General features: G+C 38.6%; 1 non-coding gene across 1 annotated transcript; it reads left to right on the plus strand.

Annotated features, from left to right (window-relative positions):
• Nucleotides 1–22,289: 22,289 nt before the first annotated feature.
• On the plus strand, nucleotides 22,290–22,361 carry TRNAC-ACA (transfer RNA cysteine (anticodon ACA)). The gene has a single exon. It is a non-coding gene; the product is annotated as a tRNA-Cys (tRNA).
• The last annotated feature ends 1,358 nt before the right edge of the window (nucleotides 22,362–23,719 follow it).

Here is a 23,719-nt window from a genome sequence, read left to right on the forward strand (position 1 = left end):
CAAACTATTCTGTCCCTCTACGTTCCTTAGGATTATATAACAATGATGTATCCTGCTTGAGGACAGTCTCTGGAAAAACCTTCCGGCGAATCCTGTTATCTCAAAGTGCAAATTGCGGGAGTAGGTCTAGTGAGGTCTTTACAACCTCCAGACATTCGTTTGATTCACTGTAATAACTAACTGGAGAGTATATAACTCCTTGGCTAACACTAGCAAGGGGCTACTCTTTCTGCCCCCTTCTGATGCCTATGTCAGAAGCTTTCTCTATCTCCTTTATACTTCAATAAAACTTTGTTACACAAAAGCTCTGAGTGATCAAGCCTGTCTCTGGCCCCAGATTGAATTCTTCTCCTCCAGAGGAGGAATCCTGGCATCCTTTCATGTGTCAGCAACAACCTCTCATCATTTTGTTCTAAAATTTGGGGTCTTTCTTAAATCTGAATCTAAAAGAATGACATTTTCATATCCAGATGTTTGGAAACCACTCTTGAAATTATGACTAAGAAGAAATATAGTCAGTGCTGTGCTTAGCTGTTCAGTCATGTCTGACTCTTTGCGACCCAATGGACTGTAGCCTGCCAGGCTCCTCTGTCCATGGGATTCTCCAGCAAGAATACTGGAGTGGGTTGCCATGTCCTCCTCCACAGAAACTTCCCAACCCAGAGATTGAACCCAGGTCTCTCGCATTGCAGGCAGATTCTCTACTGTTTGAGCTACGAGGGAAGCCCAATATTGTCAGTAATTATATAGTTTTTACATATGTGTAATACCAAGAACAAACGGTTGAAGTATATTGCTACCTGGAAAAATGATAGATATAATGTCAGCCCTGTTCTTATTAAACATCATGTTCTTTTGGATGCTTATTTTATTTTATAAATTCCATCCTGAGATGTATTTGTTTTTTGCCTATATTGAGATCTTGAATATTTTTGAGGAGAAATAGAGTGTGCTAATTTCTTTGGCTAGTTCGTTAAAGATTCTTTAGAAATTCTGACTCAGTTACTGAGAACTGGGAGCTGAATTAGCAGCCTCAGCTGGTCACTGCTCACTGAGATGACTATGCTACTGATTGAAGCAACTGTAGTAACCAAGCAAATGTGCACAAATGAATGGCTTAAATATTGTTTGTGGTTTGCAAATTAGATCTACATAGGCAAGAAAATGTTTCTCCACTTTCCTTCTACAATTATGCTCAGTTTGTTACAATATTTCCCTTAAATAAGAGGATTGGGACTCGCAAACCTGGTTTCTGATTTTGGCAAAATAGATTTGCAAATAACCTTGATTTGGGGGCATATGATTCCAAATCAATGCTATTTACAGTGTGATTTGGTAGACTGCAATAAAAATTAGAGCTATTTAGAATTTTATCATCGAAAAATCTTAAAAAATATTCAAAATGAGTTTTCTTTTTCTTTTTGGAAACTTTTCATTAAAAATTCCTAATTTTTTTTTTTTAAGAAAAAGCATAGAAAAAAAATCTCATTAATAGAGGAACCGTATCAGTCAGAGTCCTGGCAAAAACAGATGGCACACTCAGATTTGGTAATCTGAGGCAGGATTAATGCAGAGAATTGTGACAAACATGTGGGCAGGGTAGAGGCTTCTGCCTTGCCTTAGAGAACTGAGCCTGGTGGAGCAAATGCAAGAAGGAATTAGCCAGATCTGGAGGCGTGGAGGGCTGTGTAGAGGGCCCTTCACCTTGCGGGAAGTCAGTCCTTGAAATCTTGAGGGGCTCGAGGAAAAGAGGGGAGTAAATAGCCACCTCAAACTTTGCCCTCCTTTCTCCTTCCAACTTTCTGCCAATACTTCTGTTGTCTGAACTCAGGTGAAGGTCAGATGTCACATATTCAGCTGCAATTGGGCAGCCTCCTAGGACTCTGGCACTGAGGGGAAGGTGGACAGGAGACCTGGAGAGGCAAATGGAAGATATCCATTCAGTCTGTTCCTTTGGTCCCTTGGCCTGTGCTGCTTGTACTTTACCCAGGTGAGTGACCCATGTCCTTAACATAGGAAACAGAAAACCCTACAGCTAACAGGCCGTCCCTGGAGATATCTGGACATATATACTCCTACCTGAAGCCTGCACCATTAGCTCCAACTAAAGGCCTGATAATAAAAAGGGGGGTGGGGATAAACAGGCAATGTGAAGATGAACTGTTAAGGTGCTCAGTTATGTAGCTGTCACAAGCCTACACTGGCACCGCTACTGTCTTCCTTCATGTCTATTCTATATTCTCTCTACACCTGGTCCAGGTAACTTCTTGGTAGGATGACCCAAGTTTTCACTTTTTGGGGGTCAGGAGGTTTTAGAGGTCTTATCATCCTTGGGTGTCCCCAGTTCTCTAGTGATAAGGAGTCTCCTAGTTCTCATACAAGCCCTCCTTTCCTTCATGGTGTAGCAGCAATCTCACTAGGATGAACCACATCTGATGATGGGATTGCCTCCTCCTCTATCTGTTGGTTTGGTGATACGAGGGATACAAAGTGGTCAAGGATGAATCTCAGTTTCCAAATCATGAAATCATGACTATGTTCCTTGGTAAAAGCACCACTCCCTCTATATCCAGATAGGCTGAGATTGTGCAGCTGAAAGTAAGCATTCATCAAGGGTTTTGTTAGTAACTGGTAGCACCTCTACCTCCAGGACTTGGCTCCTGACCTGACAGTGGATAGTATGGCAACATATTAGCCATTGGTTAAGGTATATACTGCATACTTTAAGACAGTACTTGTCTAGCAGAGTACTGTCTCACAACTGGTGTAATGACTGAACATTCACCTTCTGCAATAAGGGGCAGAATTGCATTGCCACACATACTTCATCACAAAATCAGTTTCTTGATCAGAAGCAGTATATGCTGATTACATGATGATGTTCTGTAAGTTTGCAAATAGTGGCATTGACAGAAGTGCAAACAAGAAAGACTAATTTCCATTAGGTATGGGCTAAAAAGAGATGGGGATACCAGGCCACATTACATGCCCCCTGAGAAATATGTATGCAGGTCAAGAAGAAACAATTAGAACAGAACATGGAACAACAGACTGATTCCAAATTGGGAAAGGAGTATTTCAAGGCTGTATGTTGTCTCTCTGCTTATTTAACTCATATGCAGAGCACACCATGCAAAATGTTGGGCTCAATGAAGCACAAGCTGAAATCAAAATTGCCAGGAGAAATATTAATAACTTAAAATACGCAGATGATATTACCCTTATGGCAGAAAGCAGAGAGGAACTAAAGAGCCTGTTGATGAAAATGAAAGAGGAGAGTGGAAAAGTTGGTTTAAAACTCAACATTCAAAAAACTAAGATCATGGCATCTGGTCCCATCACTTCATGGGAAATAGATGGGGAAACAGTGGAAATAGTGGCTGATTTTGTTTTCTTGGGCTCCAAGATTACTGCAGATGGTGACTGCAGCCATGAAATTAAAATATGCTTTCTCCTTGGAAGAAAGGCTATGACAAACCTAGAGAGCATATTAAAAAGCAGAGAGATTGCTTTGCTGACAAAGGTTGGTCTAGTCAAAACTATGGTTTTTCCAGTAGTCATGTATGGATGTGAGTCACGGACCATAAAGAAAGTTGAATGCCAAATAATTGATGCTTTTGAACTGTGGTGTTGAAGAAGGCTCTTGAGAGTCCCTTGAACTGCAAGGAGATCAAACCAGTCCATCCCAAAGGAAATCAATCCTGAATATTCATTGGAAGGACTGATGCTGAACCCAAAGCTCCAATATTTTGTCTACCCGAAGTGAAGAGCTGACTTTTTAGAAAAGATCCTGATGCTGGGAAAGATTGAAGGTGGGAGAAGAAGGGGACAACAGAGAATGAGATGGTTGGATGGCATCATGAACTCAATGGACATGAGTTTGAGTAAGCCCCAGAAGTTGGTGATGGACAGGGAAGCCCAGAGTGCTGCATTCCATGAGGTCACAAAAAGTCAGACATGACTGAGCAACTGAACTGAGCTGATGGAAGACAAGTCAGCTATTCCCTCCATGATGAAAGGGGTCCAAGAAGACTTGCCATCAGGTGGCAGTTTAGCTGTTCTAGTGATCAGTGTCATATTGAAGGCTCCCTGTCCACCTTTGGTGAGAGGAAGTCTATGACCCATCTTGGTTTTGTACCAAACAAATAAGTGAGGTAAACGGGGATGTCATAGGTGACCTAAGCTTCTTTCAAGAATTTGGTGAGGGCATTTGTCTCTTAGATTCCCTAGAGGTGGTATTTTATTGTGGCTGACCCTCTCAGTGAGGTTAGTGATGGGGGTGGGGCTTTTTCAGGGCCTTCCATCTGGCTTTTTCTACTATAATACTCTTTACTCCATTGGTCAGGGAATAAAAAAAGATATTCTCTAGGTAAATAATTGACTCTAATTTTGCTATATCTACTGGGTCTGGAGAAACATCCATAGTCTCACTAGCCCTGCTGTGGGAAGAATTCAGGTCAAGGTTCATCTTTCACTGAACCTCCACTGTACAATCTGGCTAGTGGGCCAGAGTCACTGGTCCATAGATTATAAGTCTCCAAGAATCAGAATCAAGTCAGTACTAGTGTCTAAAAACCTTCCTTTGAATATTCTTATTCTCACTGCATAAATATACTGGTTAAAGCTGATAGATTACTCTAGAAAGCATGGGGGAAATTGATGATGTATTTCTGGAACCACAGGGCAGGGTCCTTTCTCAGAAATACAAGCCTTCTCCTTCATAAAAGCCTCCAGGCCTTCATAATCCTTCAACTAGTGGCTGTGAATCTTGCCTTCATATTAGAATCACCAGGGAAGCTTCAGAAAACACCGATGTCTGAGCCCCACCCCCAGACATCCTGATGCACTTGATCTAGCTGTAACCTAGGCTTTGTGAGTGTTGAAAGCTCGAAGTTCTTTCGACCTGACTGATGTTTAACTGCTGCTCTGGAGCAGCAGAGGGGCAGAGTAGAGAACATAGTTTTGTAATTTTACTAAGTTCTCCAGGTTATTCTGATAGAAATGAGAAAATCTCTGCTAGAATGATCGAATTCCAGCCTCAGTTGAGCCAACCCAGCTTATACCACCCCAGGTGGTTGAGGCAATGTGGCAAAAGCAAATTCTACAGAGGAGACATCTTATTGACTAGGGCCTGCTCAAACCTTATGCCTCATCCTTCTTGGTCTGAAGGTCACTTAAATTCTACCTTCCACATGCTCCCAGGCTCCTGCCAGTAGAGATTTACTTAATCTTGTGGTTTTCAGGGAGTATATATCTGCTTCCAGAGCAGACCTTGTACTTCTTTGTCCTGTTGATTTTGGAGCCTCTGAATCTGTGTCTGCAGGCACCTGACAGGTGGGCTGTGGGGAGAACTGGCATCATCTGGTGGAGCTACTGGCTGAGGTGAAGTCATTCATAAGCTTTTATATGATGGAAGACTGGCCTCTTACTGGAAAGTTAAACGAATCTCCCTGTTGGTTAAGAATTCAGAAATAATTGAGAGTCCAATTTCCTACCATGTCCCTTTCGGCACAAATATTCCTATCTCATGTCTCACCCCCCACCCTCCACCCCACTTCCTCAGCAGGACCCTCATCTTGATATGGATGAGATTTTGCAGAGTTGAGTACTTCTCTGCAGTCATTATGATCAGACCTCTGACTTAGTCTTCAGACCTACCTGCCTCAAAACTCTAGGAGATGAAGATCTCTTTTAATCTGTCACTGAGACTTTGTGATTTTTGCTCAAGTTCTCAATCTGATGTTCATTGCTTTACATTCCTCCCTAGGGTGAGTTTGTCAACTTCTTCACTGTTGACATTTTGAGACAGATTAATTATTTATTGTGGGAACTTTCCTCTGTGTGGTAGGATGCTTAGCATCATTACTGGCTTCTACCCTCTAGACACCCAAGTTGTGACAGAACTGTCTCCAGGCATTGCCCAAAGGTTCCTTGGGGGAACAAAACTGCCACTAATGGAGAAGCTCTGTTGTATCCAAAAAAACAAACAAACAAACAAAAACTACCTAATGGCATAATCTTTTAACCCATGTTATCACCCTGGAGCCTGATTGCTACAGCAAACTGATGTTCCAACTACTTGCCATTCATTGTTTCTACTTTAATTTGAATAATCATGATCCCCCAGATGCAGATAGTTACTCTTGCCTCTTTCCCTATGGAAAGGAGAGGAACTCAATCCTAGAATTCAAGTTGAAGTTCTGTTTCCTAGAGCTATTTCCAATACCAATTTCTGTATCTATTAACATCCCAGCAGGAAACAGATGTTACACACAATATGAGCAATTTGACAACAGTTTAATCAAGGCACAATTTACAAAGATATGGGCAGAGTATCCCATAGCAAAACCGAAAGCAAGAGTGCAGTGCTCTGAGCTCATGGAAGGTGATGGAGGCTCTACTCCCTCCTCTAGACGTGAAGAAGCAAGGGGAGAAGTGGACAGAGAAGTTCCCAGAATCTCAGAACCAGCCTGGAGATAGAGAGTGATGGGAAGCCTGGGAAATTACCCCTTTCCCCCAGTCCTCTCTGTTCTTTCTCTCTTCTGCTGTTGTTCCCTATTGGCAGAGCCCACCTGCAAGACAGACAGAGAGGAAGTCACTGGAAGAAGCCCCTTGATGAAGGGAATTTATATCATACTTTGATGGATGTCTGCTTCTAGGAGACATCTCAGGGTGCTCAGGTAGAAGGAATAAAATGAAGAGGAGCAAAAGGAAGACATAAAGTGTAGGGGCTGCACTTACAGCACTAGGGGAAAAAATGAAACATATTTTGGGTGAGATAAGTAAATTTCAGACATAGAACAATATTTGAAAAGATTATCAGGAGCTCTACAGAATTTAAGAAAGAAGTAGGACAACTTGGAAAATGGGAACAAAAATCCTCCAAATAAAGGGTAATTGTAAAAATAAAAACCACATACACATCTGTGTTCCTCTTTCCTTTCTCATATTTTCTAATCATTAGGGCAAAATTCCCATTTTGCTTGACTGAGGTGAGAATTTCAGTGCTAAATAGTCACTTAGCACTGAATCTGGTCAATAACCATCCTGTTCATTCTACCTTTGAAGTGGCCCTGGATTTATTCTGCTAACTTCATGGACACTAGCTTTTTTTTTTTTTTTTTTTTTTAGGACACTAGCTTTTTTCAACCAGTACCTTCTTTTTCCCAGATGGTTTCACAGGCATGATATTTCCTGTTTTCATGTCTCAACTTGTCCTCTTCACTACCACCAGTTTTCATTCTAAAACAAAATCTGATATGCAAATTAATTGATTAAATAATTTTCAATGTTATGTAGTTTATCAAGTGTTTGTTATAGAACATTTTATGAACAAAGTTTATAACAATTAGCATAGTTGAAAAAGAGCCTGCCCTCAATTTTGTGGGCCATTCTTATCTCCTAAAATTAAAATTAAAATAATTAAAAGTTAAAAATTAAAAAAAACAGCATTTTCAGAATCTACACATTTAGCATGTCTGTAATTTGTGTGCTGCTCATTCTTTCCTGGTGTGGTTGCAGTCAGACACAACTGAAGTGGCTTAGCAGCAGCAGCAGCATTCTTTCCTAGAATGATCCTCCTACACTGACTACGCCCCCCCCACACACACAAACATGCTCCCCATGGGAAAATGAGTAGTTTGTTTTTATAAGTCAGTTCAATTACCAAACTTACTGAAAATGTCACCAAATTATTTGGACAGATTTAGTGCTAAGAAGTAGAATGATTATGCCCACTAAAAAGACTCAACACTGTTAACATTTTAAAAAATCACATTCAACCGATGTGGTGCCTTTTGCCTATTAAGTGGTCATGGAGGATGTACTATGCTGGAGGGATGCAATGTGATGGCCACTCCCATAAATCAGTGGTTAGATGATGGATCAATAAAATAAATTTTTTATAAGGGAAAGCAAGATTTAACTAAACCAAATGCTGACCCACTGTATTTAAATACTTTATGTGAACCAATAATAAACAGGATGATTACTGCTGATAATACCATTGCTGCAATTGCAGCTTCATTTTCCTTTGGCATTCAGTTTTTTAATAGTACATGGTACATTTTAAAAAAATTTTCTCTTCAGTTTTTAATTTCATCCATATTGTTGTGTTTAGTTATAACTCATACTTTTTTTTTACTACTGCTTAATATCCTATTATCAAAATACCAGAATGAGTTTGAGCAAAGTACAGGAGATAATTAAGGACAGGGAATACTTGGTGTCCCGCAGTCCATGGGGTTGTAGAGTTGGACATGACTTAGTGACTGAACAATATCTTGCTATCAAAATACCACAGTTTACCTGTTGTTCAGCTGATGAACACTGAGCTATTTTTAGTTTTCCTGCTATTGTAAAGAATGCCGCTCTGAACACTCCTGTACTTACCTCATTGTGTGAGAGTTGGGACAAAATTGTTGGTTATAGACTGAATACGTATTCAACTCTGCTGTACTGGGCTGGGCTGCTTTCATGTGACTATGACAATGTACTTTTTCTTCCAACAGGATTAAGGGTAAATTCTAGTGAGGTAAGACTTTCCCAGTAACTTAGATGATAAAGAATCTGCCTTCAGTGCAGCAGGAGACCTGGGTCAGGAGGATCCCCTGGAGAAGAGAATGGCAACCCACTTTAGTTTTCTTGCCTGGAGAATCCCCATGGACAGAGAACTCCGGCAGGCTACAGTCCATGGGGCCGCAAAGAATCGGACACAAGTGAGCGACTAACACTTTCTTTCAAGGAGATAGACAAACCCTAGAGTTTGTCAAGCAGCCAAAATTGGAGCTTTGTTTTCCCTGACACTCCAAGGACAATGTTAATGGCAGAGACTGAGCTCTGATGAAGTAAAGAAATAGAAGACCACTCCTGAGGTCAAAGAAAACTCTCTGACTGCACAAGCACAGACAGGTTCCTTGGGTTCATAATGGGTGATGTAAAACCTCTCACAGACCTCTGGACCAGAATCCATCTTGGCAAAAAGCTGCCCACACATTTTGGGGAGGGTCCTAGGGCAGGTCAGGTTTGGACAAAGAAATGAGATAATTGGCCAAAAGTAAACAAAGACCCCAGAAGTACTGTCCTATATAAGTGATTTAAATCATCACCCTTTTCTCTTAAATAAACAAGCTGTTTCTATGTATGCTCTCCCATAGGTTGTGCTGTGTCTCTGATAATAAACTTTGTACTGTTTTTACAGTTTTTGCCTCATTGAGGAACTCATTTTTTTTAATGGAGCAAGAGCCATGGTAACTTTGCCTCTAACTCCTGGTGGTCTAGAAGCTAGGATTCCTGTGTTTTTTCACCCAGGCTACTCAGGCCCGATACTTGGGCAGAAAATTAAGATCCTGCCTCAAGCCACCGCTCACTGCTGTCTCCCTGAGATCAACAGAATAAGTTTCAGATGGCTTTGGTACCTTATGCTCATATTATACTGCTCCAGCCTCACTGAAATTCCATATGGAGAGGAATAATATCCCCAGTAGTTGATTAACACACAGAAGTTCATGCGTGTAGTTAAGTAGGGAGTGATAGCATGGCGTCTTTGACAGAAAGGTCCATGCTTACGGAAGGGACACAAAACTGCAGGAAAGAGGTATGATGGTATTTACTGTATTGCTATTTATTTCTTCAATGAATTAGAGAAACCTTCAGTTTCCATCGATAGATGCACATTTTATCAATCACACTACCACTATATTATGAAATATGTAGCCAGTAAAATAAATTTGGGGAAGATATTTTAATAACATGGGACATACTCATCACATAATCTTAAGTGAAAAGACTATGCAAAATGTACATACCACATAAATCAAGTATGAAAGAAGTGAATTAGTAACTCAGTTGTGTCTGACTCTTTGCAACCATAGCCTGTCAGGCTCCTCTGTCCATGGAATTCTCCAGGCAAGAATACTGGAGTGGGTTGCCATTTCCTTCTCCAGGGCATCTTCCCAACCCAGGGACTGAACCCAGTTCTCCAGGTCTCCTGTATTGCAGGAGGATTCTTTAGCAGCTTAGACAATGGGGAAGACCACAAATACTGGAGTGGGTAGCCCATCTCTTCTCTGGCAGATCTTCCTGACCCAGGAATTGAACCAGGTCTCCTGAATTGCAGGCAGATTCTTTACCTTTTGAGCTACCAGGGAAACTAAATCACATATGCATATGTTTAAATAAAGTAAATGTGATAAATATAAATTTACTACATTTTTTCTCCTAGATTGAAAAATGTTAGGTATTTTTTTTCTTTCTCATTTATTCTTTTCTATATTTCCCAAGATGTCAACACAGAACATGTACTATTTTCAGAATAAAACTAAAAATAAAGATCCATATTTGGATTTTCTATGTAGAGGATCATGTCATATGCAAACAGTGAGAGTTTCACTTCTTTTCCTATCTGGATTCCTTTTATTTCTTTTTTGGCTCTGATTGCTGTGGCCAAAACTGCCAAAACTAAGTTGAAAGGTAGTGGTGAGAGTGGGAACCCTTGTCTTGTTACTTATTTTAGGGGAAATACTTTCAATTTTTCACCATTGAGGGTAATGCTTGCTGTGGATTTGTCATATACAGCTTTTATTGTGTTGAGATATGTTCCTTCTATTCCTGCTTTCTGGAGAGTTTTTTTTATCACAAATGGATGTTAAATTTTGTCAAAGGTTTTTTCTGCATCTATTGAGATAATCATATGGTTTTTATCTTTCAATTTGTTAATGTGGCATATTACATTGATTGATTTGTGGATATTAAAGAATCCTTGAATTCCTGGGATAAAGCCCACTTGGTCATGATGTATGATCTTTTTAACATGTTGTTGGATTCTGTTTGCTAGAATTTTGTTAAGGATTTTTGCATCTATGTTCATCAGTGATATTGGCCTGTAGTTTTCTTTTTTTTGTGGCATCTTTGTCTGGTTTTGAAATTAGGGTGATGGTGGCCTCATAGAATGAGTTTGGAAGTTTATCTTCTTCTGCAATTTTCTGGAAGAGTTTGAGTAAGATAGGTGTTAGCTCTTCTCTAAATTTTTGGTAGAATTCAGCTTTTATGTTATGCCATCTGGTCTTGGGCTTTTGTTTGCTGGAAAATTTCTGATTACAGTTTCGATTTCCATGCTTGTGATGCTTCTGTTAAGATCTTCTATTTCTTCCTGGTTCAATTTTGAAAAGTTATATTTTTCTAAGAATTTGTCCATTTCTTCCAAGTTGTCCATTTTATTGGCATAGAGCTGCTGGTAGTAGTCTCTTATGATCCTTTGTATTTCAGTGTTGTCTGTTGTGATCTCTCCATTTTCATTTCTAATTTTGTTGACTTGGTTCTTCTCCCTTTGTTTCTTAATGAGTCTTGCTAACGGTTTGTCAATTTTGTTTCCCTTTTCAAAACACCAGCTTTTAGCTTTGTTGATTTCTGCTATGGTTGCTTTTGTTTCTTTTGCATGTATTTCTGCCTTAATTTTTAAGATTTCTTTCCTTCTACTAATCCTGGGGTTCTTCATTTCTTCCTTCTCTTGTTGCTTGAGGTGTAGAGTTAGGTTATTTATTTGACTTTTTTCTTGTTTCTTGAGGTAAGCCTGTAATGCTATGAACCTTCCCCTTAGCAATGCTTTTACAGTGTCCCATAGGTTTTGGGTTGTTGTGTTTTCATTTTCATTCGTTTCTATGCATATTTTGATTTCTTCTATGATTTGTTGGTTATTCAGAAGTGTGTCATTTAGCCTCCATATGTTTAAATTTTTATAGTTTTTTTCCCCTGTAATTGAGATCTAATCTTACTGCATTGTGGTCAGAAAAGATGACTGGAATGATTTTAATTTTTTTTTTTTTAATTTACCAAGCTAGATTTACGGCCCAGAATGTGATCTATCCTGGAGAAGGTTCCGTGTGCACTTGAGAAAAAGGCAAAATTGATTGTTTTGGGGTGAAATGTCCTATAGATATCAATTAGGTCTAGCTGGTCCTTTGTGTCATTTAAAGTTTGTGTTTCCTTCTTAATTTTCTGTTTATTGATCTATCCATAGGTGTGAGTGGGGTATTAAAGTCTCCCACTATTATTGTGTTATTGTTAATTTCCACTCTAAAGACTCTACAAGAAAATTACTAGAGCTAATCAATGAATACAGTAATGTTGCAAGATATAAAATTAACACACAGAAGTCCCCTGCATTCCTATAACGAACAATGAGAAAACAGAAAGAGAAGTTAAGGAAACAATGCCATTCACTATTGCAACAAAAAGAATAAAATACTTAGGAGTGTATCTACCTAAAGAAACAAAAGACCTATACATATAAAACTATAAAATATTGATGAAAGAAATCAAAGAAGACACAAATAAATGGAGAAATATACCGTGTTCATAGATTGGAAGAATTAATATTGTGAAAATGAGTATACTACCCAAAGCAATCTATAGATTCAGTGCAATCCCTATCAAGTTACCAATGCTATTCTTCACAGAACTAGAACAAATAATTTCACAATTTGTATGAAAATACAAAAAACCTCAAATAGCCAAAGCAATCTTGAGAAAGAAGAATGGAAATGGAGGAATCAACTTGCCTGACTTCAGGCTCTACTACAAAGCCACAGTCATCAAGACAGTATGATACTGGCACAATGACAGAAATATAGATCAATGGAACAAAATAGAAAGCCCAGAGATAAATCCACACATCTATGGATACCTTACCATCGACAAAGGAGGCAAGAATATACAATGGAAAAAAGACAACCTCTTTAACAAGTGGTGCTGGGAAAACTGGTCAACCCCTTGTAAAAGAATGAAACTAGAGTACTTTCTAACACACACACAAAAATGAACTCAAAATGGATTAAAGATCTAAATGTAAGACCAGAAACTATAAAACTCCTAGAGGAGAACATAGGCAAAACACTCTCCGACATAAATCACAGCAGGATCCTCTATGACCTACCTCCCAGAATATTGGAAATAAAAGCAAAAATAAACAAATGGGACCTAATTAAACTTAAAAGCTTTTGCACAACAAAGGAAACTATAAGCAAGATGAAAATACAGCCCTCAAAATGGGAGAAAATAGTAGCAAATGAAGAAACAGAAAAAGGATTAATCTCAAAAATATACAAGCAACTCCTGCAGCTCAATTCCACAAAAATAAACAACCCAATCAAAAAATGGGCCAAAGATCTAAACAGACATTTCTCCAAAGAAGTCATACAGATGGCTAACAAACACATGAAAAGATGGTCAACATCACTCATTATCATAGAAATGCAAATCAAAACCACAATAAGGTACCATTACACGCCAGTCAGAATGGCTGCTATCCAAAAGTCTACAAGCAATAAACGCTGGAGGGGGTGTGGAGAAAAGGGAACCCTCTTACACTGTTGGTGGGAATGCAAACTAGTACAACCACTATGGAGAACAGTGTGGAGACTCCTTTAAAAAACTGGAAATAGAACTGCCGTATGACCCAGCAATCCCAGTGCTGGGCATACACACCAAGGAAACCAGACCTGAAAGAGACACATGCACCCCAATGTTCATCGCAGCACTGTTTATAATAGCCAGGACATGGAAGCAATCTAGATGCCCATCAGCAGACGAATGGATAAGGAAGCTGTGGTACATATACACAATGGGATATTACTCAACCATTAAAAAGAATACATTTGAATCAGTTCTAATGAGATGGGTGAAAATGGAGCCCATTATACAGAGTGAAGTAAGCCGGAAAGATAAACACCAATACAGTATACTAATGCATATATATAGAATTTAGAAATATGGTAACGGTAACCTTATATGCAAGACAGAAGAAGAGATACAGATGTATAGAATAGACTTTTGTACTCTATGAGAGAAGGCGAGGGTGGGATGATCTGAGAGAACAGCATCAAAACATGTATATTATCAAGTGTGAAACAGATCACCAGTCCATGTTGGATGCATGAGACAAGTGCTTAGGGCTGGTGCACTGGTATGACCCAGAGGGATGGGGTGGGGAGGGAGGTGGGAGAGGGGGTTCAGGATGGGGGACACATGTAAATCCATGGCTGATTCATGTCAATGTGTGGCAAAAACCACTACAATATTGTAAAGTACTTAGCCTCCAACTAATAAAAATAAATGGAAAAAAAATCCATATTTGGTGCCTACTGCAGAATTTTGTGAAACAGTTGTGGTCTGAAAGGCAACTGAGTATTAGGGCATATTGGATCAGTGTTTCTCACTCTTGTGTTGCCTCAGAAACACGAAGAGGACTTTATAAAATATGGACAGCTGGACCCCCAACCCCAAAGGGTCTGATCCTGTACGTCTGAGAATAATCCTGAGAATTTACCTTTGTGACAAGTTTTCAAGTGACCTGGTGCACTGCTTTGAGAACCACTGACTTAGGCACAATGGTCAGAGGCCCTCTCTTGGCAGCAAAATTTACAGCCTGTCTCATGGCTGCCATCCTGAGGTCTTCCTCCCCTCTTTCCCTACAAATACCATATTACCCATTTTTTGAGGCCTGTTTTCTACTTTCCTCTAGGAAGTATGTTCTCTAATAACTTCCTGAGGTGTAGTGGGTAGGAAGTTCTTCCTCCCCTTCTGTTCCCTCCCATGCTTCCTCTTCTTGTGACATTTTTCAACTTTCAACTCATCAGCACATTGTTTCTTGGCTTCTGTCGTGCTGCTGAAAAGTCAAATGCATACCTGATTGCCACTTCTTTGCAAAGTGACCAGTTTTCTTTCTGTGGGCTTTTAAGATTTGCTCTTTATCCTTGATTTCTGAAGTTCCAAAATCATGATTCTTTATGTTGGTCAGTTTTCATCCATTTTCAATTTGGCCAAGTTCTGTGAAAACTTGAACAGATGAATTGGGGATGCGCTAATGTCTCTACAATATTTAGTCTTTCTATCCATGAACACAGAATAGATCTGTCTCCATTTTAAGATCTTCCTTTATGCTTTGAAATAAAATGTCTTATAATTTCTTCTTGAATACCTTTACAATTCTTTTAGATATAAAATGTATTCAATATTCTTAGGTATTCCTTTTTTTGTATTAGAAATATATTTTGTTAAGTGTACATTTTATAATTGGTTATTGCTGATACATACACAAACTATTGAGTGTTGCATCAGTTCAGTTCAGTCACTCAGTCGTGTCCGACTCTTTGCGAACCCATGAATGGCAGCACACCAGGCCTCGCTGTCCATCACAAACTCCTGGAGTCCACCCAAACCCATGTCCATTGAGTCAGTGATGCCATCCAAACATCTCATCCTCTATTGTCCCCTTCTTTTCCTGCCCCCAATCTTTCCCACCATCAGGGTTTTTCCAGTGAGTCAACTCTTCACATGAGGTGACCAAAGTATTGGAGTTTCAGCTTCAACATCAGTCCTTTCAAAGAACACCCAGGACTGATCTCCTTTAGGGTGGACTGGTTGGATCTCCTTGCAGTCCAAGAGACTCTTAAGAGTCTTCTTGAACACCAGAGTTCAAAAGCATCAATTTTTTGGTGCTCAGTTTTCTTTATAGCCCAACTCTCACATCCATACATGACCACTGGAAAAACCATAATCTTGACTAGATGGACCTTTGTTGGCAAAGTAATGTCTCTGCTTTTTAATATTCTGTCTAGGTCGGTCATAACTTTCCTTCCAAGGAGTAAATGCCTTTTAATTTCCTGGCTGCAATCACCATCTGCAGTGATTTTGGAGCCCAGAAAAATAAAGTCAGCCACTGTTTCCAATCTTTTCCCATCTATTTGCCATGAAGTGATGATAACATCATGTTGCATATTGATCCTTAATTTACCAAAGTTAGTGATAGCTGTTCTAATAATTTTTCTCTTGAGTATTTTTTATCTTCTTTTCAATCAATCACATCTGTGATTATCTGCAATAGAAATTTTATTTCTTTATAATTTTAAACCTGTTTTTTATTTTCATATCTAAATTTTTATTGATGAATAAGCAATGTTAACATGTGTCTTTCAATTCTTCCTGAATTTAAGGAAGAATTTTTAAATTTATTTATTTTTAAAATTTATTTGTTTTAATTGGAGGCTAATTACTTTACAATATTGTAGTGGTTTTGCCATATATTGACATGAGTCAGCCATGGGTATACATGTATTCCCCATCCTGAGCCCCAATCCCACCTTCCTTTCCATCCCATTCCTCTGGGTCATCCCAGTGCACCAACCCTGAGTATCATGTTCATGCATCGAAACTGAACTGGTGATCTGTTTCACATATGATAATATACACGTTTCAATACTACCCTTTCAAATCATTCCCCCCTCGCCTTCTCTCACAGAGTCCAAAAGACTTCTATACATCTGTGTCTCTTTTACTGTCTTGCATATAGGGTTATTGTTACCATCTTTCTCAGCTACTCTAATATTAAGTAGGCTAATTGGTGAAGATCTTAACAGATACACTATCAGATTAAAAAATTCACTTGATCCCTAGTTTGTTAAGTGCTTTCTTTCTTTTTATTTTGTCAGTGTCATATTGTCCAATGCTTTCCTAGAATTTGCTATATATATGAGTATACAATTTTCCTCACAGTATCTGTTAATAAAGATAGATTAAGTTATTCATTTTTCTCTTCTTTTTCATTGTGATTTATTACAGGATATTAAGTACTCTTGGTACTGCCATCCCTCTGGAAGATTTAATACTTCCTGTTTGTGAGTTAGATCACCACCCATGTGTTCCGTCTCTCCCTAATAAGACTAATTCCTGTCTCCCTTTCAGCATTCATCACCCTCAGGATTAATCCCATCCTGCCCTACATCTCTGTTTATCTCCATTACCAAAAGAAGCCTGAATCTTCTAGATCATCCTTTATCACCTGGACTCTTACCTAGGTGTGGCTGTACATCTCCTACTGTGATTCAGACATTCATCTTCCTCAACCTTACAAATTCTTCCAGGATCTAGAGTCAGCAAAGTGTTCCACATTTTCAACTGTCTCTTCTAACTTCTTAGAAGTATCTACATTTGCTGTTTTCCCCCTGTGGAAGTGAAAATGTTGGTGGATCAGTCGTGTCTGACTCTTTGTGACCATATGTGCTCTAGCCTGCCAGGCTCCTCTGTCCATGGGATTCTCCAGGCAAGAGTACTGGAGTGAGTTGCCATTTCCTTCTCCAGGGGATCTTTCAGAGCCAGGGATCAAACCCAGGTCTCCTGCATTTCGGGCAGATTCCTTTACCGTCTGAGTCACCAGGGAAGCCTTCTTAAATGGTGGTGTTTCCTTTCCATACCTCTACGATGATCCTAGAGTTAAGGTTGTTGGCTGTGGCAGAATATATTTTCCAAAGGCGGCCACATGAGTCCTGTTCATACAATGATGATATTGACACTCTTTCACTGGGATGTGGGGTTTTGTATTCATTTCTCTTGTTTGCAGATGAACCTTTGTAATTCTCTAGGATGTGGCAGAGAAATTGTCACGTGACTTCTAAGGTGGAGCTATAAAAAGTAATAAAACTGGTGCCTGACTCTCTCTCCCCTCAGGCTGCTTGCCCCTGGGAACACAGCCTCCATGCCTCGAGGACACTCAAGCCATGGAGAGAGCCAAGTGTGTGTGCTCAGCCAATTGTCCCAGCTAGAAGGGAATGAAACAACATGCATTCCAGTCCTAGGCTTTATGCTTTCTAAACAGAGCCTCAGACCTTGCAGCATAGAGACTGACTGTCCCTGTCATGGCTTGTCTGAACTGACTTGCAGAAACTCTGAAGGATAATAAATGATTGCTGCTATTTTAGCTTTTGAGTTAATTTGTTATGCAACAATAAATAACTAATAGGAGTCCTTAATGTTTCTCATTACTGTTTCCAGATCGCTACCCCAGCTTCTCTCTCATAGAACCCAAGATTCTTTGAAGCTCAGGCTCTTTAAATTCATCATATACCATTTTTGTTTCTTGCTATCCCTCATCCCTGGGATATCTTAGCTGCTAATTTGTCACCCCTTTTCCTAACAACTCATGAGTTGTTTTGACATAGCAAAATGTATGACTCATGAGTTGTTAGGAAAACATTTTCCCACAGAAAATGTTTCCAGTACCCCCAGACCTCTTATCCTGAGATTTCTATTTGCAATACACCTGTTCTCTCTTGTTATCAGTCCCCCAGTTTTTACTCTCAATGTTGTCATTACCAGTAATTGCAGCCCCTTCATAACCTTAGTATTTTACTTTCTGACTACCACCTTAAATCATTCCAGCTCACTCCCTCTGCAACCCATTTTTAACAATTTCCATCCAAATGGGCCTTCCAATAAATTAACCCACATCAAACTCCACTCGTGCTTCACTTCCTTTATTTCCTGTCTTTGAATTCTTGGTCCATCACTGCAATCACTTCCATATCTTTGCCACTATTACTTTTCATTCCTGGCAAAATTTCACACTTAATTAATCCCAGTCCTCCATGAGCACCACACCTTCAACATGAAGGGAAAGTAACCAGAGAAAAGTATTCAATGATACTGACTGGTCTCACATTCATCATGCCTAGCACACTTAACAGCACTTTGGGAGCTCATAAAAGCTTAAAATGCTTTGGGGGCTCCTGCTAATCACATCACATCTCCCTTAACTTTCGACCTCTCTCACAGAAGTTTCTTTCCCTCTCTTCATGCTCACGTGGTGGCTTTTTTTCTTGTTTTTATTTCTATCAGAAATATAAACATTGAATGAGAGCACTCGCAGTTCCCACACTGAACTAGCTACATTTGTATATTCATATTCTGCCTTTCCTTTTATTACACTCTATGCTCTATACTTCCAAAACCAGCTCTTCCTCTTCTGTAGTTATGTCTATCTCTTCTTTCCAACCCATAGACTCGTTTGAAGTGTCTCTTTTTTTGTACCATTAGATTTCCTCACTACTGGACCATCTCCATCATCATATATGCATGCTTAAAAAAAACAAAAAACAAAACAAAAAAAAAAAAAAGAAAGAAAGAAAAGGAACAACTTACCCCGCTATGTCCTACTTTTGTGTTCATTTATTTAGAAAAATGTTTGGAAAACATTTCCTGTACTTCCTTTCTCCATTTCTCTTGAACCCATCCCAATAAGCTTGAACTCCTACTATTCCATCAAAACCTCACCTGACAAGGCCATCTATGAACTCCAAGATGCCAAGTCCAATGGTAATTTCTCACTCCTTATCTTTGTAGCTGGAACAACAGCAGCTAACGCAACTTGCTCTTATGTGCTGTTTTAAAGCTTACAGACTTCTAGGTATAGAAGGCACAAGTTCTGGGGATTTAATATATAGCATGATGAAGTGGTACAGTAGCAAAAAACCTGCATGCCAAGAGATGTGGGTTCAACCCCTGGATCAGGAGGATCTCCTGGAGAATGAATGGCAATGCACTGAAGTATTATTGCCTGGAAAATTCCACAGACAGAGAAGCCTGATGGGCTACAGTCCATGTGGTCACAAAAAGTCAGACACGACTGAGCAACTGAACAACAACAATAATGATTATAGTTAATAATACTGTATTGTGAACTTGCAAGTTTCTAAAAGAGCAGATCATTAAAAAACAAAGGTAATTTTGTGAGGTGATGGACATGTTAACTAACCTTATTGTGGTAATCATTTTGCAACAAATATATACATCAAATCATCACAATATATGCCTTTCACATATACAATGTTATATGTCAATTATATCTCAACAAAGCTGGAGAAAATTCTTTCTTCACTTGTTTTCTGGGAATAATTTAAATCCCCCATATCAAGGTTTTTGTTTCTGTTTTTCCCAGCATAAAATCTCTTAAAGAAAAAATTCTTTAAGACTTCCCTGGTGGCTAAGTGGCAAAGAATCCTTCTGCCAATGCAGGACACATGGGTTTGATCCCTGATCCAGGAAGATCCCACAAGCCACAGAGCAATTAAGACTGTGCACCACAAACTGCTGAGCCTGTGCTCTAAAGCTGGGGAGACTCAACTACTGAGCCCTCCCGCTGTAATTACTGAAGCCCATGTGTCTGTGCTCTGCAACAAAAGAAACCATGGCAATGAGAAACCTGGTGCACTGCAATTAGAGAAAAGCTTATGCACCAATGAAGACCCAGCATAGCCAAAAATAAATAAAGAAATAAAATTATTAAAAAAAGAATAATTCTTTAGAAGTCGAGTCTTCTAGGGAATTATTAAAGATAGGCCATTTTTCTAAAATAAAATTTATTTTTATTTATACAAATGGAGGAGGTGAGTAAGCATTGGTTATTTATCTCCTTATAAAGTTTGTTTACTCCATTTTGCCTATTTATCTCAGGAAAAGGCCATTTTGTGGTCAGCAAAGTTGGCTGTTGTTTGATCCATGCAATTTCACTTTGTTGTTTGTCTAATAAGAGTTTAAACTGCACAATAGGATGCAGATGGTGGGTTTTAATTGGGTTGTTTAGAAGGAGGTGCACTTACAGTGTGAGTAGCTGTAGATGGACAGAGTTCACTCCCTGATGGCAGCCATTTGGCCCTACTCTTTATTTGCGCACATTACATCAAAGGTTTATGGCACCTTCAGAGAAAACTAAAATCCAAGTAAAAGATAAATATTAAAAGTGGAAGTGACAAAAAGAAAATAAACCAAACAAGAGAAACAAAGTGATACCAAGAGTGAGGCAAAATTGAATGAACTGGGTCAGCCATGAGCTTTTCAACAGACAAAGCAAAAGCAAATTCTCTTAATTACATAATTCAGTTTTCTGAAAGTAGACAAAATTTCCAAAAGATACATGAGTCTTTTATGAGCACCAATGACAACTTCCTCAGAGGGATAATCACTGCATTGTGTACATAAAATTATCCTTGACAGTGTCATTTATATAAGTTCTATTAATATGTTTACAGCTTCTTTATTTTTCACACTGACACTCAGATGTATATGCTACTGCTCTAAAGTGATCTAGAATAAGCAAGAATTCTTGTGGCATGTGTGACATCATCCAGATATCGCCCTCCCAGAGTTTCTTTGACTTAGAGATGGAGGGAAAATATCTTCAGAGGAAGATAGAAATCCTTCCCCTGAATTGTAGATTGTCTCAAAAAGCTTCTGATATATACTGAGTAGTCACCAGCTCAAGGTTGTGTGCCCTTGACAAGTAGTATGGATAGATCTAATCTATGTTTCCTAGTGAGGACCAATCCTTATGACATCACAGATAATGGCTTGTGGGTAGAGTTGAGATTTTCTTTGAAAGCTTGGGATTTACAAGGCATCTGCCTAAATAGAAATATGCTTCCCTTCATTTCATTGAAACTGTCTCTTACAGGTAAACAAAGTGGTTGGGAAACCAGAATGACACCAAATGTTTGGCTATTGAGTAAGAGCAGAAAATTACAGTTGTGTTAAGAAGCAGAACATCTGTCAAGGAATTTAACAGTGGCACGTGTCTGCACAGGACAGTAAACCCATAGATATGTTAAATATTTGCTAAGAAAGTGCAAGATTCTAGTATTGCTTTGGCTATTGAAGATGTCATTGAGGAGTCCTAAATGACTCCAAACTAAAATTGGGTGCCTTTTCTATTTGTGAATTTTAAACTGCCCCAAAGTTTCCATCACCTCAGGTTCCATCTCAGATACATGTTCAAGAGTTGTTGCTGATGCTTATTTGTAATACTGAAGTCTTCTAGATCCTGTTCAATTAAACAAATCACCAGTGCATGACAAAGAGCTTCCAATCACATAAAATCACTCCTGCCTTGTTAAAATCTCATTTGTTATAGGGACTCTTAAAAACATAAGGTGCCTCCAAGGAAAAATTATTGCTACTAATATTGCAACAGGAAATAATGCTCTGCATAAATCAATACTAGCAGGGATGCTCTTACTAAAAAGAGGTCTGCAGGTCAATTGCTAATTTCCAGTTGACAGCATAATTTAGTAGGGTACACTGTGGCTGGTGATCATTTTCAGAAAGAGTAGGGGTTTAGTCAGGTTCTGATAGAAGCAATTTGCAACAGAAAAAATAAAAAAACAAACAGAATCAAAGCTTAGTATATCATCTTGCTTCAGATATTTTCATTTTTATTTTTTTTATCATTTATTTTTTTATTAGTTGGAGGCTAATTACTTTACAATATTGTAGTGGTTTTTGTTATACATTGACATGAATCAGCTGTATCTAAATACAGGTATTTTCATTTTTAAAAACAGCTTTATTTAGGTATAATTGATATGCAGAGAACTGCATATATTTAACATGTACAATTTGGTGTTTGGACACAGGCAAATACCCATAATACTATTGACTCAATCATGATAATAGATATATCTAAGGCTTCCCATGTAGCTCAGTTGGTAAAGCATCTGCCTACAATGCAGAAGACCTGGGTTCAATTCCTGGGTTGGGAAGTTCCCCTAGAGAAGGAAATGACAACCCACTCCAATATTCTTACCTAGAGAATCCAATGGACAGAGCTGTAGCCAGGCTACATGAGATCACAAGAGTCAGATGCAACTCTTTTCAAAATTTCCTTTTGTCTTTTTGTATTTTTTGTTTTGTTTTGCTGTTTTGTATGTATGTTTTGTGTGGGAAGAGCACCTAGCATGAGATCTAGTCTGTGAACAAATTTTGAAGCAAACACCACCGTGCTGTTCACTATAGCCTCTGTGCTGTACAACAATTCTCTAGAACACACCTCGTGTAATTACACCTCTATACCTTCCCCTACTCCCCAGCCTCTGGCAATCATGGTTGTATTCTCTGCTTCTATGAATTTGACCATTTAAACTCCTCATATAACTGAAATCTTAAAATATTTGTCCTGTGTTTGGCTTATTCCACTTAGCATAATGTCCTTCAGGTTCATCCTTGTTGCAAATGGCAGAATTTTTTTTCAATTTTAAGACTGAATAATATTCCACTGCATATGTATTACATGTGTGTATATGTATATGTGTTGTGTATGTATGTATCCATTGTATGTATGCATATATATATATATACATATATATATATATAATTTTCTTTATCCATCATGTGATTGAGGAACCTCCATACTGTTTCTCATACCTGCTACACCATTTCACATTTCTACCAACAGTAGGCTCCAATTTTTCCACAACCTTGTCAACACATTATTATTATTATTTTGATAAGAGCCATCCTAAGAAATGTGAGATGATATCTTACTGTGGTTTTGATTTGCATTTCCCTGAGGATTAGTGACTTTGAGCATCTTTTCATGTACCTATTGAAATTTGTATGTCTTCTTTTGAGAAATTTCTATTCACATCATTTGCCTTTTTAAAATTGGGTTATTTATCTATCATTGAGGAGTTCCACCCATATTTTGGATGCTAACCCCTTGTCAGATACATAGTTTGCAAATATATTTTTTCCCATTCTACAGCTTACCTTTTCATTCTGTTGATTGTTTCTTTTGCTGTGCAGTAGCTATTTAGTTTAAAGTCTCACTTGTCTATTTTTGCTTTTGTTGCTTGTGAGTTTGGTGTCATATCCAAGAAAGCATTACCAAGACTAATGTCAAGTAGATTTTCCCCTATGCTTTTCTTTAGGAGTTATACAGTTTCACTTCTTATATTTAAGTCTTTAAAAGTCTATTTTAAGTTGGTTTCATGCGTGGTATAAGATCAGAGTTCAATTTAATTTTTTTACTTGCAGATATCCAGTTTTCTAACACCAGTTGTTTAAAGGACTATTTTTTTCCTATTGTGTGTTTTTTGTATCCTTGTCCAAAATCAATTGA

The sequence above is a fragment of the Muntiacus reevesi genome, chromosome 6 (assembly GCF_963930625.1).
Source record: "Muntiacus reevesi chromosome 6, mMunRee1.1, whole genome shotgun sequence".
NCBI classification, from domain to species: domain Eukaryota; kingdom Metazoa; phylum Chordata; class Mammalia; order Artiodactyla; family Cervidae; genus Muntiacus; species Muntiacus reevesi.